This window comes from Marmota marmota, unplaced genomic scaffold, assembly GCF_001458135.2.
Source record: "Marmota marmota marmota unplaced genomic scaffold, marMar, whole genome shotgun sequence".
NCBI lineage: Eukaryota > Metazoa > Chordata > Mammalia > Rodentia > Sciuridae > Marmota > Marmota marmota.
The window spans coordinates 23,289,306-23,307,199 of NW_026000082.1; the positions used below are offsets into that span (position 1 = coordinate 23,289,306).

Consider the following 17,894-nt stretch of genomic DNA (forward strand, 5'->3'; position numbering starts at 1 on the left):
GACTGAGCCCATTGGTCCGCGGAAGGACTGCCCCGCCCACGGACTCGACAGGATCCCTCCCAGAAGCGCGTCAGAGGGTTATTGTTACAACCCGGGGTTTCCCAGGGCAACGGGATTGGGGCGGGACTCAGAGCCCTGGCCCCGCCTTCTCCCCCCCCCCACAAGGAATGCCCCGCCTTCTGTATCTAGACCCTTGATGTTTCCAAGTCTTGGTTCCAAGAACCTTGGCCCCTGTCCTTTTCTTTGTGCCTTGAACTGGACTGGGGAAAAGGAATCGTTCAAGAATACCTGGGTTCTAGGCCAGCTTTTGCCACATGCTAGCTTCTCCATCTGCAAATGGGTTCTCATGGATGCTTATGGTGCCTGTGGGTAGCTTTAGAACTCTGGTTCTCAAAGTTCAACGTGAAGCAGAATCATCCTGGAAAGCTTGTTAAAACAGATGGCTAGACCCCAGCCCCTGAGTTTCTGTTTCTGCAGATCTGGGTTGAGCAGAGACTGCATTTCTAATAAGCTTTCAGATGATGCACCAGGGATCACACTTTGGAAACCATTGTCTTAGAATCTGTGGGAAGTTCTCACAAGGCCTGTTGAAACAAGCTAACCCCAAAGTTCAGAGTATTTGGGGAAAAGCTTCTCATTTGTTTAACCTATACTTATTGAGCACTTTTGATGCCCCTGGTTATGTTCAGGGCACTATAGCAAAAGAAATCACTGACACAAATGAGGTCCATACTACACAGACGAGTGGAGGAGTCAGATGTTAATCAGATCATCACTATGACCTCAGAAGGGAGAGGCTAGCTGAGAGGCTGGGCAGTCCGTGACCTCATCCCATAGGGTGATAGGCTAGGTTTCTAGCCACCACTCCACCTACCATCCTTCTCTTGGGGTATGCCCTCTGCTTAGAAAATGCTTTCCCCTTCTCAAGACCCTCATCAGAAAGCCTCCCTCCCATTCTTCGAAACTCAGTTCAAACATCAACTTAACCCTGACACTTCTCTAACCCCAGCTCTCATATGTCTCTGTTGCCTGCTTGCCCAGATGGCTTGCTGCTCTGTTAGCAATGCCTGGATCCCTTCAGCACAATATTCCTGTTTTGCCAATCAGGAAACTAAGGCCAAACGGGAAGATGACTTTCCCAGAGAGAATGACCAGGTCTAGAATCCCAAGCTCTTAATCTCTCTAGCCAATACCTGATTCCTGAAGGGGCAGAATGTGCAGAGTTCTCTGGGTGGTAGAAGGGCTGTGCCTCAAACATAGCAGACAGTCCTCTGGAGAATTCCTTTCTTGCAGTTTAGGGCCCAGAGAGTAGGGCTAAGGATGAGGATGTGGGTGGGGCTGAAGGGGCTCCTCCTCACCTCCCAGGGTGGGAGCAGGCCCAGCTTGCAGATGCCTGGCATGGCATCTGCCTGAGTCACATCCCAAAGGCAAGGGTGGGCATGGGAACTGTTGGCTGCCCCCCTATATACACACACACCCTCCAGGTGGTTCTGTTTAAGGCCACAAGGGACTGAAATCACTGCTGGACCCCCTTCCACAGCTCTCATGTACCCTCCCTGCCTAGGGGGGCCACAATAGGGGCTTTCCCTTCAGTAACCTGGAGGCCAGGCAAGCCTCCTGCCAGCCTTCAGCCCTGGCCCAGCTTTAAGCATGAGATGGGAGCTTGCTTGGGGCCATACCAGGGTTGAGAGGAATCTTAGCTGGGGGCCCTGGCATAGGCTGCCACTGCGGTGCTAGGAAGCCAGGTTGGCAGAGATGTCCTGGTGGCTGACTCAGGCTTTGTTGGGCCCTGCCTTGCCCAGTGTCCACAGCTGTTGCCTGGCCTCTCCTCTGGGGCCATGTCTGACACACTCATCTCTCTCTGTCCCTCTCTCTCTCACACACACACTCAATACACCCACTGGTGTGCAATCACAATTTGGCCCCTGCTCACAAATCATCTTGAACGAGTCTAATAGTGATTAGAAGTATGGGCAAGTTGCCTAACTGCTCCAAGCCACCGTTTTCTACTCTATCGGTGGGTGTCACAATAGAGCTACCTTCACAGGGTATTTGAAAAATGAAATAAGATGTCTATTATCAGTCCCAAACTCTCAATAAGTGCTAGTTGTTTTTCTTACTGTCCTTGTTTGTATCTCCCCTCCTGCTTCTCAACTCACATGCCCACCTGCTCTTACCATGCACACTCTTATCCACTCACACTCACTTCCACACTTATCACGCGTCCTGCACTCAGGTGCAGTTCCATAGCCTCACCCCACACCTTCCCAAGTTTTTCTGGACCCCCTGCCCCCACTCCCTTCCCCCACGGGTGCTCTCGAGCTCCCGTGTAGCCTCCCTGTCACTCACTACCACATTCATTCCTGGTCACCAACAAGTCCCCACTTGCTTACCCTTTCATCCCTCCTCCTTCCACACGCAGGCACGCTTGCTTCCACACCTTCTGGAGTACTTAAACATGCATTCCAGTGCCACACTCGCTCAGCACACTTGTTTTGTGTGCCTGACCCACTTGACTCACTCACATTGCAAAGCTTTACACCTCCCCCCAAACTAGCCTAGCGCAATCCTAGCCTCAGGTCCACCCCCACCCATGAGAAGCCCAGACGATGGACTCCTCCTAAAGCAGGTCTTGGCAGACACCCCCACCCTGGCCACAGGGCCTCTCCCCTTGCCCTCAAGGACTGTTTCCTCCAAGCTCTTTTTCCTCCTCCCATTTCAGCTCCTGGCTCCTCCCATCTCCCAGAATAGACCCTGCCACCACTGTTGTTGCCACTGCTGAGCTGTCAGGGCCCGCCAGAGCCCGTGTCCCCAGTGCTCAGTGCCAGCTCTCCCAGCTCATCCAGGGCAAGTGAGGACAGGAAGACAGGTTTCTCTGAGGCCTGAGGGTGGAGCTGCTGTGGACCCTACCACCCACTTCCGTAACCCACCTGGAAGACAGTTAACGCTCAGGGTTGGCTGCTACCACTTGCAAAAGATTTGGAGGTGTTCCTGATCCTCACCCCCCACCCAGTGAAAGCAGAGAGTTGCCTCCCTTCCATCGGCTCAGAGAAGCCAAGGTTCGGGAAGAAGAGCTTTGCTGGGGCAGAGCCAGACCTTTCCAACCCAGTCACAACCGGGCCCTCTTGGGGGGCTCCGGAAGACACCCCCAAACCACACAGTTATCAAGGACCCCGTCCTGCCTGTGCTGAGCAGACTTTGGTTGACATTTGATGCCACAGTTGTCAGGGTAAAAAAGAATAGCACAGGGGTGATGTCTGGGGACACCTCTGGAAGGCAGGGAGGGGCTAGTGCCCCAGAGGAAGCCTCTGGGACCGAAAGTGTCTGCAGAAGCCAGAGGGGATATCAGGACAGCTGGGAGTGTCTCCAGGGTGGCTCAGGCCTGGCCCAGGCCTGGCCCAGGCAGGGACAGTGTCAGGAAGCGGGTGGGGCTGAGCTGGGGAGGCAGAGCTGAAGGGACAGTGTAGCAAGGAGGGCCCCAGGAGAAGATCCAAGGCCCCTCCAGCTGCTTCCACAGATGTGCCTAGGGAATAGAGTTCGGCTGGCTTTGTGGAGATAGCTGGGAGCAGCTACTGCTGGGTGCCCAAGACCGTAGGGCCCAGGCCCAAAGGACTTTTTGCCTTCCTTGGCCAGGGGCTGCCCCACCACTGACAGGGATAGAGATGTTGTGTCCTTCTTAAAGGACAAACCTGTTCCATGCATCATCCTGCTCATTCCTAGGTTCTTATCCTACTTGGCTCCACTGAGCACTTACCAAATATTGGCACTGCCGAGCACCTGATGGAGACTCTGACTCCTTGGAAGCAAGACCTTGGTCCATGCTGTTCGCTGCTGTGTGTTTAGGAGGGTCTGGCACAGAGGAGGCCTTCCGTGAATAGGCGTTGAATGAAGGAATGAACTCATTTCATCCTCACAACCACCGCAAAGCAGATACTGTTATTCCCATTTTCTGGATGAAGGGAGTGAGGCTCAGAGAAGGGAAGTGAGTAAACTATGTCCCTGAGACTACAGCTGGGGTGTGGACTTGCTCCTTGTACAGTACCCAGGGGTAGGGGAAAACAAACTTGGGGGGAATGACTTCCCTTCTCTGAACCTCAATGTCCTCATATCTGAAATGGGAGTAGCTACACTTAACCAGCGGGTAATCAAGATCCCGCAGGTAAGGTGTCCCGCAGAGCCCACGAAAAGGAAGTGGGTATTCCATTCAGCCTTCACCTCTGCCTTCAGTTTGCCCTCAAAGTCTAGATTTTGGCAGGACCTCACCTGGGATCCATGATGCCCATAAATCCTTCCTCCTCCTATACCTAGGAAAGGAGAAGTATTCATTTGCTAAGGCTGCGGTAACAAAGTGCCACAAAGTGGGTGGCTTAAAACAACAGGAATTTATTGTCTCACAGCTCTGGAGGCTGGAACTCTGAAATCAAGGTGTCCACAGGGCCATGCTGCCTCTGAAAGCTCTGGAGGAGAGCGCTTCCTCACCCCTCCCAGCTCCTGCCGGTTGCTGGCCTTGCCTTGAGATCCTCACTCCAGCCTCTGCCTTCATCTTCAGTGACGCGGCGCTCTTCCTTGCCCGTGTCTTCATACACCTGTCTCCTGGTGTCTCTCCTCTTCCTATAATGACACCAGCCATATTAGATCAGGAGCTCACCCTACCCCAGTATGTCCTCATATTAACTTAGCTAATTACATCTGCAAAGACCATTTCTAAATAAGGGTCACATGGTGAGGTTCTAGGAAGAGCGCAAATTTTGAGGGGATGCTGCTGAATCCAGTACCAGTACCAGAGATCCAAGTTTGAATTCAGGTCCAAATTTGAATTCTGCCTCTTTCACTAAGAAGCTGCTTGACTTTGGGCCTCTCTGAGACTTATGTCTCTTCAACTTCTTAGGGTGGTTGCAGGGAAAATACAACGTGAAAGCTTGCTGACAGTGCCAGCAGAATAAGAATTAGCGTGTCCCCATAGCCTCACTGCCCTGTCATTTCCTGCCCGTCCTGTTCATGTGACCTCTGCTCTGGGTGATCCTGACCCCAGACTTCTCATCTCCATGATCTAATGCAGCTATCAGAACACTGGCTGCAACCTCCTTAGCTAAGTCACTTCTTTCTGGGGCTCCATCGAATGGGTGGGTGGCCTGAAACAGATCCTCTCAAAACTCCCATCTAAGCCTATGTTCACAGAGCCCTGAGACTGACTTGCAAAATACTAAAGTAGTTTGGAACTCTCAAGAGCCAATCCTGACTGTGAGCAGAAGGAGGCATTGGAAACAACCTGAGGTTTCAAGAAGGTTGGCTCTTCTCACTGCCTGCTTCTCTCCAGGCCCCCAGGCCCACCAGACCATGGTCATAGCAGACTTCCTCAAACCAGTGAGCCTCTGTGTGTGGGGAGCCTCCAGATGTCCATCCGTGGTACCCAGGTGGACTGATTGTTCCCCCTCCCCCCACTGCCTCATCACCATCCAGCACTGGATGATAGGCAGCTATGGAAGGAAGCAGGAAGTACCAAGCCCATGGAGAGGTGCTGTGTGACCTAGACTGGTCACTTACATCACTTTCCCCATCTGCAAAGTGGAAATCAAACCACCTGTGCCTTTAGAGTGGGTACAAGAGTGAGAGGGAGATCCTGTGGCACAGAGAGCTGTGTGACCTGTTATTTCTCTCTCTGGCTGACAACTTGACCTTACCCTCGTTCCCGAGGTGCATGGAAAGTATCAACGCCTCCTCAGCCTGACTCTGGGTCTCAGGACCTTATTGTCTGGGGAATCCTCCAGAAAGGCTGTGGGCTCCAGTGAATTAGGTCATTGGAACAACCAGCCCCATGCAGGTGGCTGACAGGAGGAGGAGGGGGGAAAGCCTGTTCTGTGCCAAGCACGACACTACTGGGTCCTCTCACTGAATCCTGAAAGCCACACTCTGCAGTAGTTGGCACCATTCCCATTTTGCAGATGGGGAAACTAAGGACATCTTAAGAGGAAACCTCACACTGCTGTTGTAAGGATGATGATGATGATGATGATGACAGGTATGGCCTGAATGTTTAAGTCTCCCTAGAATCCCTAGGTTGAAACGCTCACCCCCGCAATGATTGATATTAAAAGATGAGGCCTGTGGGAGATGATTAAGTCACTGGAATGAAGCCCTCATGAATAGGATTAGTGCCCTTACAAAAGAGGACTGACAGAATGGCGGTCACCAAGAAGATGAATGATAATAAATACCAGCAAGGTTGTGGGGGGAAAAGGTACACTCACTCCGACATTGTTGGGATTGCAGACTGGTACAACCACTCTGGAAAGCAGTATAGAAACTCCTGAAAAAACTAGGAATGGAACCACCTTACGACCCAGCTATCCCATTCCTCAGTATTTATCCAAAACAACTAAAATTACCATGTTACAGCGATACAGTCACCTCAACGTTTATAGTAGCACAATTCACAACAGTCGAATTATGGAAGCAACCCAGATGTCTGTCAATAGATGGATTGTTTAGTAAATTGTGGTATATATACACAATGGAGTTTCCCTTTCACTCAAGTATTATTTATTTTTGACTGGTTCTACTTATACATAAAGGTGAAATTCCCTGTGGTATATCTATATATGCACATAGCATGATTTTAAAAATTGGTTCCACATTTCATCCCCTTTCCCATCTCCTCTCCTTCTCTTTTCATCTTTTTCTTCTACTCTACTGTTTTTTTCCTAGACCCTATTTTGCTCTAACTTCCATAAAGGAGAGAAAATATTCAATCCTTGATTTTCTGAGAATGGCTTAGCATGATATTCTCCATTTCCATTCGTTTACCAGAAAATGCCATAATCCATTCTTCTTTATGGCTGAGTAAGATTAGCAGAGTAGGGGAATGAAGGGAGGAAGGAGGGAAAGGAAAAGTGGGGGCATGTGAATTGAAATGTTTGAATTCCATGCAGGTACGATTTTATCGAGATGAACCCAACTACTATGTGTAACTATAATGCTCTAACATAAAGAGAAGTTAAATTTAAAAAAGAGGACTCAGAGACTTCTTTTTTCTTTTTGCCATGCGATGTTGCAGTGAGAAGTCAAAGTCTATGAACCAGAAAGTAGGTCCTCACCAGACACCGGATCTGCCAACACCTTGATTTTGAAAGTCACAGTCTATGAGGTTTTATTATATCAGCCCAAATGAAGTAAGACAATGACATAGACAATAATATTCATCAAGTGCTTACTAAGTGCAGCCTGTACACTAAGTGGTTCCACCGTTCTCACTTGAACCTTAATTAACCTTGAGAGCTTGGCATTGTTTTAGAAGGGGCAGCAGGGGCTCAGAGATGTAAACACACTTTCTTCAGGTCACGGAGCCAGGCTCTAAGCCAGGGTGCTCCAACCGCAGGACCTGAGCTTCCACCATTGCAACTGCCTCTCTCATCTGGTTGCTGCCTACACACATGGTGATGTCAGGGAAGGGTGGCATAGACAGCCCAGGCCAAGGGTGGCTGAAAGGGTAGCAGGGATGGGACACTCTGTCTTCTCCTCTGAGCACTTTATGAAACGGGCTCAGATGGCACCCTCAACTTCTACCTTTTTTTTTTTTTAAAGAGAGAGTGAGAGAATTTGTTTTTTAATATTTATTTTTTTTTTAGTTTTCGGCAGATGCAACATCTTTGTTTGTGGTGCTGAGGATTGAACCCGGGCTGCACGCATGCCAGGCAAGCACGCTACCACTTGAGCCACATCCCCAGCCCTCAACTTCTACCCTTGATTCATTGCAATTTAACACTGGAGTTAAATGGAATGAAGACGAGTCATGAATGTGGTCCATCAATGCTGCTTTACCCTTTCTAGGTTCCCAACACCCAAGTACAGAGAGACGGTCCCTCAGAGGGCCGACCCTGCCTGGAGTCCTGAGCACTGGGTTCAGCCTTCCTGCTCTGTGGCCACTTCTGTTCCTCTAGGTGCTGGGCGTGGCCTGAGCCTGGCCCCAGCACAAGGACCACACTCTCAGCTGCAGCCCACCGTGTGTGTCCAAGTTCCCTCTGCGATTGCCATTCAAAGCCCCTTCACCCAGTAAAGGACCCTCACACCATATACACTTCACCCCAAGCCTGACTGTCTTCTGCCTGCTTGTCCTCAACCTTCATTTTATGTCCTGACCTCTGCCACTGAGAGTGGAGTGAGCACAGGGATTGAACTGAGCCAGCCTGGTGAGAAACCTGGCTGTAACTCAGGCCCTGGGGTGTGTCATCTCCCTGAGCCACCCTCCTGAGCAATGGAGAAGCACTGGCCATTCGTACCTCATGAGGCTGTTGTGAGGAAGATGAAAATAATAATGATAAAGGTGATAACAGTGACATTTCTCAAGGGCTGATAGAGTATGCTCTCCATGCCAAGTGAGTCCATGGCTTGTTGGATACCTAGTCAACCTGGAGAGCTGGGGACAACTTCATTGTCATTCCCATTTCAGATGAAGACATGATATAAGTTCCTGGCACCCAGTGGGCACTTGACAATGGCTGCTTCTCTATGACTTGGTTTTTCAACAGTCTGAATTAATAAATGAATCCGCTACATTCAAGCTGAGCCAGGGTAACAGCTGTTGTCACCTGAGATACCTGCAGGGGTCCTGCTCGCTCCAGCTTGGTAAACTGATCGCACAGGCTGGTTCCTGGATCTGAGATATCTGACCCTAAGCTCTGATTTGCCAACACCTTGATTTTGAAAGTCACAGTCTATGAGGTTTTATTATATCAGCCCACCAAACTGGAGAAGAGACTGTGCTGGGATCAGAAGATGTGGGCCCCTAGGCCAACCTGGCTAGTGTTTTGCTTCACTCTTCTGAGGCTCATTTTATCCTCTGTTCATATCACAGAGTGGGGCAGTTGTAGGTGCTCCAAACTGTGGTCTCCATGACCTCACCATCCAATTTAGTAACAATCCAAGATCAATCCAAAACGCTGACCAGTTGTGTTGGGAGGAGGCTTTTTGTTACTGTGACAAAGTACCTGAGATAGTCAACTTATAAGAAGGAAAGGTTAATTTTGTATCATGGTTTCAATCAGTGGTCTTTTGGCCTACATGGCTTTGGCCTGTGGAAAGGCAGCACAGAAGGGCAGGGGGCGTGTGTCAGAGAAGGCTTCTTACCTCATGCTGGCTGGGCAGTGAAAGAGAGGAAGAAGAGGGGCCAGGGTCCTACTGTCTCTTTTCAGTACACACCCCAAATGATCTAACTTCCTTTTACTAGGCTCCACCTCTTAAAAGGGCACAACCTCCAACAGTGCTGTGGGTTGGGGACCAAGCTTTCAACACATGGGATTTTGTGGGACATTCAAAATCTAAACTATACAACCAGCTAAATACACAAAGGGGCCACGAACAAGTGAATCAACCAAGGGCCAATAGAGAGGGGTAAGTGGGCCCGGGCTCTACTGGTGGCCCCTTCGTCCATAAATTGCAGTAGGTACAACCACGGCGCTTTCTGCCTACTGGGAAGCATAGAGCTAAATCGTGTATTCAACTGCAGTAACTATCCTCAGTTTAGGTTTATTGGCTCATTCTCTTTTTCTGTTTTATTACAAAACTCTTACTCCTTTTCCTCGCTTAATGCTCTTATTGTTATTGTATGTGTCATTTTATAAAAATTAGAATCTAACCCAAATCCTCTTTTAAGGGAGTACATGTGGTGGGAATGATGAATGAGGGAGAAAATCCCAGATGCAGAAAGTATGTCACATGTAGGGTGAAGACAGCTCCAGTGCAGTTCCCCCGTATGCCTGATGAACTCTTCGTACCCTTTGAAACTCAGCTGAGCCGTCTGGACCCCTCTGGGTATTGTACTAGTCAGAATTCTCCAGAGAAGGAGAAGCAATAGAAGATGGATAGATAGATGATAGATAGGTAGATAGATAGATAGATAATGGGGAATTGGCTCCTGCAATTATGGAGATTGACAAGTTCCACATCACAGCTATAAGCTGGAAACCCAGGAGATCCAGTGGTGTACTTCCAGTCCAAGCCCAGTGACCTAGGAACCAGGGGAACCCATGGTGTATAAATCCTTGTCCAGAGACAGGGAGGTCCCATCCCAAGTGGGCAGGCAGGAAAAGGATAAATCCTCCCTTCCTCCACTTTTTGTTCCATTCAGACCTTCACCTTGAATGGTGCCTGTCCATATTGGGAGTACAATCTCCTTCCCTGAATCCACTGATTCAAATGCTGACTTCATCTGGACACATCTTCACAAACACACAGAAACAACATTTAATCTGGGCACCCACTGGCCCAGTCAAGTCGACCCATTAAATTAACTGTCATGGGGCTGGGGTTGTGGCTCAGCGGTAGAGCGTTTACCTTGTACGTGCGGGACCCTGGGTTCGGTCCTCAGCACCACATAAACAATAAATAAGTAAATAAAGGTATTGTGTTCCAACTACAACTGAAAAATAAATATTTAAAAAATTAACTATCAGGACCTGTCAGTCATTCCTCCTCTGGTCCTTGTGTGTTTCTTTCTTCTCCACATTCTCTGCTGCGATTTTGTTTCCCTACCTGTTGAAGCACAGGATCTTTGTCTTACTCATTTCTTCCTTGAGCCCAGCTCAGGACCTGAATGGAGAATGGGAAAAGGTAGGGATTGGAACCCATATGAGACTTTGTGTTGGATCTTCCAATAATTCTCTGAGCACCTATAGCATGCCAAGCATGAGGTAGGTAAGTATAAGAATGACATATGCATAAAAATATGTATGCAAAGTGTCTGCTCCAGTGACAGGCACATGACAGGCCCTCAAGAAGTGAGGGAAGTTCATTGAAGGAGATCATGTTATGGCATAATTACACACAGGAAAACCAAGCAACTCTTAAAGGGAACCAGGTAGACTTCTAGGTGCTAACCTAAAGAAGTCAGATGACACCAAGTAAAAAAGAGGTGACAGAAAAATAGTAGTGCTGCTACCTGCCAGGCACTGTGTGTCGTATGGTTCCGTAAATTCACATGCAGAATATTTATACACACATGAATAAGAATTTCCACAATTCCCCCAAATTGTGAAGAGTAATTAGTTCTAATCAAGAATGATATTAGGGGTCATGAGAAGCTCCCCTTTTACTTTATAAATTTTGTATGGTTGAATATTTTTACAACAAATTAAAAATAATGAAAGACAAATAAAGAGAGCTGCTAGAACGCCTGTCCTCGAGAAAGTTCTTTAGTGAATCAGTGAAAGTGTGCTGATGGAGTCCAGCTGAAGAGCTCAGTGGCTTGGTGTTATATATGCTCCCTGCTCAGTCTGCTGAGTTCACAGGGGTTGGGAAGTGCTCAGGAGGGTCTTAGGGAAGGTAGCCAGTAAGGTCTCCACTGAGGAGCATGTGACCAGTGGCCAGAGATGCATGCATATCAGCCCCAAGCTCAGGTGTCTGGTCCTCTGCTGGAGCTGGGCCCTGCCCTCTGGGTGGCCCTTGTGATAGAATCATGAGGATAACACCCCCAGTTCGTGTTCTCAGATCACCAGAGAGCCTCAGGCATCACTGAGACCTTCCCTTTCTGTCCCTTGTGTGAGCAAGAGCTGAGTCTCAGCTGGTGTGAGCACCTGGGCAAGGTGGGCAAGGCTGGCCAGAGAACAGACATCATTTTTCAAATGGCAGCTTTTCCAGGATCAGGGCCTTCCAGTAGGAGTGCAGTGGGGAGAGAGGTCATGGGTCTTGGAGATAGTCAGAGCTGGTTTTGGAGCTTGATACTCATCCTTTGAGACCCTAGAGACTCAACGGACACCTCAGGAAAATAGAGACTTTATAATGCCTACCATGAAGGTAATTGTGACAATTGGAGGTTAGGTGCAAAAATGGTCAAAGAGGTCCCCAACTGACAGAAAGACATAATCCATAGTGTTAGATGAATGTAAGTGGTATCTTTAAAAAGAGAGGGAACTTAGGGACAGGGACAGAGTAGCTAGAGATTTGGACACTGATCTTTAGGGCTCATGGCATGATATACCTCAGAGGAGAAACCTACACCATATCCAGACAAGAAAAAGTGGAAGAGGCAGCAGTTAAGAACCCACAGCCTGCCGGGTGCAGTGGCGCATGCCCAGTGGCTCCGGAGGCTGAGGCAGGAGGATCATGAATTCAAAGCCAGCCTCAGCAACTTAGTGAGCTAAGAACTCAATGCAACCTGTCTCTAAATAAGAAATATAAAAAGGGCTGGGGACGTGGCTCAGTGGTTAAGTGCCCCTGGGTTCAATCCCTAGTACCAAAAAAAAAAAGTATCCACAGGCAAAGCTGCACACTTAGCTCAGTGGAAGAGCACAGGCCTAGCATGTGCGAGGCCCTGGGTTCCATTCCTAGCACGGCCAAAAAAAAGAAAAACCAACTTAAAAGAATCTACATCTGGAGTCTGTCTCTGATGCAAATTTCAGTTCCCAGTTCCCTCAGTTCTAATTGTGCGACCTCTTGAGGCTTCAGATTTTTTGCCATAAAAATGGGGATAATAGTTGCTCCTTCCTCCCAGGGTTGTTATGAGGATTAAGCAAGTACTGCACGCAAATCACAGTGACAGTACCTGACACTGTGTGGGGGTATAAAGCAGAGGGGTCAAGTACTTTCCATCTGAGAGAAAAGGATCCAGATTTCTCAATGGACCTCAGGCTCTGGCTTGGAGAAGAAACTGTCAGAAGGAGGGGGAGTGTGGCTTTGGCAACCACAGTGTGGACTGGTGCAGAGGATAAAGGCCTGAATCAGACAGATGCTAGTGGAATACCACATCACCACTTTCCAACTGTGGAAGTTCAGACATGGTACTATACTTCTCAAAGCTTCGGTGTCCTTATCCGCTCCACCCACCACAAAATGGATTTTGTGCCTGTCTCTGCTCTTCCAGAACACAGTAGAGTGAAACTCCAGACGTCACATTGCCCAAGCTTCTCTCCTCGAATCCTACCCAGGGCCTCATTCTTGACCACAGTCTCACAGGAGGACTGAGCACTGGGTTTGAAGTCTCAAAAGTCATCTTCCAATCCGAAGGCATCACCTGTCACCTGTGGGACTTTAAGCAATGACTGTGCTTGACAGAATCCCCATTGTCACCTCTGGGATAGGGGGAAATCCCCTTCACACACAAGGTTGGCCGGTATTATGGTTTGGATATGAGATGTCCCCCCCCGCAAAACTCATGTGTGAGACAGAGCAAGAAGGAGAGAGATTGGGTTGTGAGAGTATTCCACCCAATCAGGGATTTAACCCCCTGGAAGGGATTAACGGAGTGGTGACTAGAGTGATAGGGTGCAGCTGGAGGAGGTGGGAATTGGGGCATGGCTTTGGGGTATATTTGTATCTGAAGACTAGATCTCTCTCACTCTCCCTCTCTCTCCCTCTCTCTCCCTCCCTCTCTCCCTCCCTCTCTCCCTCCCTCTCCCTCTCTCTCCCTCTCCCTCTCCGTCCTGATCACCATGATGTGAGCTGCTTCCCTCTGCCACTCCCCACTCCATAATGTTCAGCCTGATCCTGAGCCCGGGGGAATGGAGTCGACCTTCGATGGACGAAGACTTCTGAAACCATGAGCCCTCAAATAAACCTTTCCCCATTTACAGTGGTTCTTTTCAGATCTTTTAGTCACAGCAGTGACATAGCTGACTAAAACAGCAGTGGGAAGACAGTGGAGACAGTGGACTGAAGGCGCCTGGTCCGGAGTCGGCAGAAGGCAAGTCTTTGGGCGGTGTTTGCTGGAACTCGTTCTGCAAGTCTTTTATTTATTTATTTATTTTTTGATGCCTACACTTTACAAGTCATTTGAAGAATGACTTAATTTTACTCTTTCAAACCAACTGGTCACCCTGAAATTTGACATGGAAAGAAACTGGCTTGAGCTCTGTGACCTTGGGCAGGTTGCTTTGCCTCTCTGAGCCCCAATTTTCTTAGCTGCAAGGCAGCATTGATAATACCTACTTTTCACGATTGTCACAAGGGTGATAATGACAATGATGGTAAACAGAAACAGAGGAGGGGCGAAGATCTGGCCTCACAATTAGCAACCAGGTTGGGATAGTTCTGGAGTGACAGGCCACATATCTGGGCAGGTGGAGGCCCAGCACACTGCCACCTGCTCATATACCACAAAACATTGCCATGGCCTGTCCTTAGGCTGTTACTCTAGGAAACAGGCAGGTGTGGGGGCTGCAGGTCTCACTTTGAGCTCCGGTAAAACTCTCTGCACAGCCTCCTCCTAGACAGGCTGCTGAGGCAGTCTGGAATTCGGGAGGGGGAGAGCTGAGAGTGAGATATCTCGGAACTAGAAACCAGCCAGGATGATCTGTTTGCCAAGCTGGAGGCTCGGAGTGGGCCGGACACCTGTAGGTGTTCTCAGGTGGGAACAGCTGCTGTCCGCTCTGGCTCAGCTTGAACATAGCTGATTGAATTTATGAATTTAGACTGTTGAAAAACCAAAAGCCAGAGAGAGAAGCAGCCCTTGCCAAGTGCTCGCCATGCACCAGGAACTTGTGCACAGTGTCCCCCATCTTCATCTGTGAAATGAGAATGACAAGTCACCCCGAGCTCTCTCTGTTGACTGAGAATCCAGTGAGCCCTGGACTCGCTTGGCACAGAGGCTTTACTTCATCAGCTGTGGGTGTGGCGGGAGAGATGTCCCCTGGGGCAGAGCAGGAGAAGGGGCAGATGGTTCAGAGGAAGAGGATGGAGTCTGTCGGGGGAGCTGAATTTGTGATGCTGGTGTGACAGCCAGAGGTGAGGTCCATGCAGCAGGCCGTGGGCAGACAGTCTGAGGCTCTGGAAGAAACCTACCCAGGAGATGAGGTTGGGGAGTCCTTGGTGCAGAGATGGTGAAATCACAGTGGGGGGCGGGGGGCAGTGAAGACCCTGAGACTGACATTGGAGCAAGATGGGAAAAGCAGAGAAAGCCAGAGGGGGCTGTGGAAGGGCACCAGAATGTTCGGGGGAGCAGAGCAAGGGTAGACCAGAAAGGCTATCTGGGAGGAGCGGCGGTGAGCTAGGAAAGGGGCCACCAAGAAAGCCAAGAGGACAGAGTGGTTAAAGAAAGTAAAAGCATGTGTTGCAGTAACTGCTTCCTCAGAGCCGAGCAGGCCAGAGTGAGGCAGCAGCTGCCCACAGTGTGACCTCCCAGCCCCGGCAAGGATGAGGCCAGCCCATGGAGGTCACTTAAGAAATCTTGTTGGCCAGGGACACTCAAGTAGGAGCCGGAGGCCCTGGAGGGGGCAATGTGGAGGTGGGGAGGGCCGAGCTCTTCTGCATGAGAGCCCTGCAAGTCTAAATAGTTCCGAGCCTCAGTTTCCTCCTCTGTGAAGAGGATGCTACTCAAACTTTATGTCGGGGTTGGGTAAGGCTGGGACGACCTCACTGGACACCCGGCACTGAGTGGGCATTCAAAGGTCAGCTCTTTCCACTCCACTGTCACATGGAAATGTCTGTCCTGAACAATGGTCCCGAATCTTCCGTGAAAAGTTAAAATCAGGTGACTTAGCCTCTCTTTGGAAACACAGGGAAGGGTGTAATATACTTTAGATTCATGATACTAGTCACTCTGTCTTGTTTCAAACATGGCTGGTCTTGGTGATGGGGTACCCCAGGTGGGATCACCAAGCTCCCCTCTGGCCCCACCATTCTGTGGCTCTTCCTAGAGAAAAAATGGTTATCTGTGGATGAATTCCCCAAACAGGAGTCTGAGGGGGGCAGACCCACCCAGGTTAAGAGGACCCGGATGGTAGGGAACTAGGAAGTGAGCCGTGTGGAGCATGCAGAGGAGCCCAGCAAGGACCTGGTGTGGGAGAACAAGGCTGAGTTGTTCTTAAATGATTTATAAAGATTCAATCACAATTAATTTTGACTCAAAATACTGAGCCAGGGCCTTCACATATCACCACGCCCACTCCCACCAGCCTTGGGAGCAGGTGGAATTCTTCCCTATCTCAGACATGGAAACTAAGATTCTGTCAGGTGACATGTTTTGCTCAAAGCTACGCAGGTGGCTCTTGGAAAGGAAGGAAGACTGTGGTCAGGGAGGAGACATCCCCAGAGGAGTTGGGGAGGGCGCACATGAGGGGAGGGAGCCTTGGGCAGTGGATGTCTCAGGTTTTCTCTATTGGGCTCTAGCACAGCAGGAATGGCACAAGGAGGGACTAAGACCTGGCCTCTGCCACCATGGCCAGACAGCTCTAGAGTGACAGATGGATGCCTGGGTAGAGGGAGGTGTCTCCACCTAGCAGATCACCACCTGCCAACACCTCAAACGCTGCTAACACCTGTGCTTTGTCTGATACTAGGGAGGATTCACAACAGGAAGAGGACAGGGGTGGGACTAAGTGCTTGAAACCAAACCCTACTGGTACCTGTGGTGGCCAGGAAGACAGAAGCCACCCATCCACCAGCTATGTGAAGTCCCAAGCCCTGGAGTGACTCTTGGGGTTCAGCCTACAACACGGGCTTTCCCGGGACTCACACCAGCACAATAAGCACCAGAGTCCACGGCACGGAGCAGGGGCTACTCTTTTCCTGTCACCTGGTATTTGTCAGATGAGGAAACTAAGCCTGGAAACTAAGCCTGCCATATATGTCATGAACTAGTGACAGAACCAACATTGAGACCCAGACCTCCAAACAGGCCCCAACAACCCTCAAGCTTGCGACCATCCTTCCCTCCTGAGTCAGAGTGATGTGTCAGCCCCAAAGTCAAGGCCAGAGTCACCGTCTAGAGCTTCACTATCCCACACCACAGCTTCTAGTCTTGAGTGGTTATAAGTACTTGAAACATGGCTGGTCCGTAATGGGGTGCTCTAGAAGAAGAAAGCATGCAACTGAAAAATTTTGTATGGACAAAAACTGTACAGGATCTAATTAACATTTTTTTGTTTGTATCAGTACTGGGGACTGAACCCAGGGTCATATGCATACATGGCAAGCACTCTGCCCCTGAGCTACATCCCCAGCCCCTTTTGGGTTCTTACTCAATTGCCAAGGCTAGCCTCAATCTTATAATCCTCCTGCCTCAGCCTCTCGAGGAGCTGAGATTACAGGCATGGCCACCGTGTTCAACTCGTTAATGATTTCTACATGCTGAAGTGATATCTTAGTTTAAATAGAAATATTTTTAAGTTAATGCTATCCATTTCTGTTTAATTTTATTAAGGTGACTAATAATATTTTAAAATTGCACATGTGGTTCACATACAGTTGGAAAGTGCAGGTCTCTGGTAGGAGGAGCTGGGGCTGCCTACCCCCCACTTTCTGCCACTCTGCAGGAGACTGCATGGAATTCTAGATCCCACATGGGGTCAGGCATGCAGAATGAAGCCACAGCACTAACGTGTGGCTGTCCAGTGAGCTGTATTCAGTGACCCCGGGAAGAAGGTCACATAAGGGACAGTTGATGGAATTGGACAAGACCCACCTGGACAGAAAACTTGGAGAGAGGATGTGATCACTGCCTTCAAATAGAAAAGGCCAGTCATGGGGCAACCGAGCAGGCACTTCTGTGTGGCCTCAGAGGGAACAGGGATTCGAGGGGGAGAGGCAGGGAAAGGACCTTCCCTCTAGGGGGGCAGGGAGGTCCAAAGCTGGGCTGTGCTGCTTCTCCTGGGGACACAGAGAGCAAATGGAGCCTCTTCTGAGTGTATCTGCCTTAGGAGGGATTAAGCATGAAAGGAAGAAAGGTTGTTAGGTTAACAAAATGGAAACTGTCCTTGTCCCTTGACCTTCTGGAGCACCTTGGGGCTGGGTGACTAGCACAGGTAGGTCAGGACTGAGGGGGCTCTCTGAGGCTTTAGCCTAATGATAGCAACACTACAAAACACTACTTATTGAGTATCTACTACACACCAGGGGACGTCACACATTAATACTGTGCCTTTCACCTACCTTGTTAAGGTGGATACCATTTCCCCATTAAGTGGATA

The 17,894-nt window shown here is 49.4% G+C and overlaps 1 long non-coding RNA gene across 1 annotated transcript in view; it reads right to left on the reverse strand.

Moving 5' to 3' along the window:
* Window positions 1-4,266: 4,266 nt before the first annotated feature.
* LOC125620422 overlaps window positions 4,267-17,894 on the reverse strand; it is a 59,579-nt gene continuing 45,951 nt past the window's right edge. Inside the window, exon 4 of the long non-coding RNA XR_007352079.1 lies at window positions 4,267-4,611. This is a non-coding gene — a long non-coding RNA (uncharacterized LOC125620422). The remainder of the gene's footprint in view (window positions 4,612-17,894) is intronic.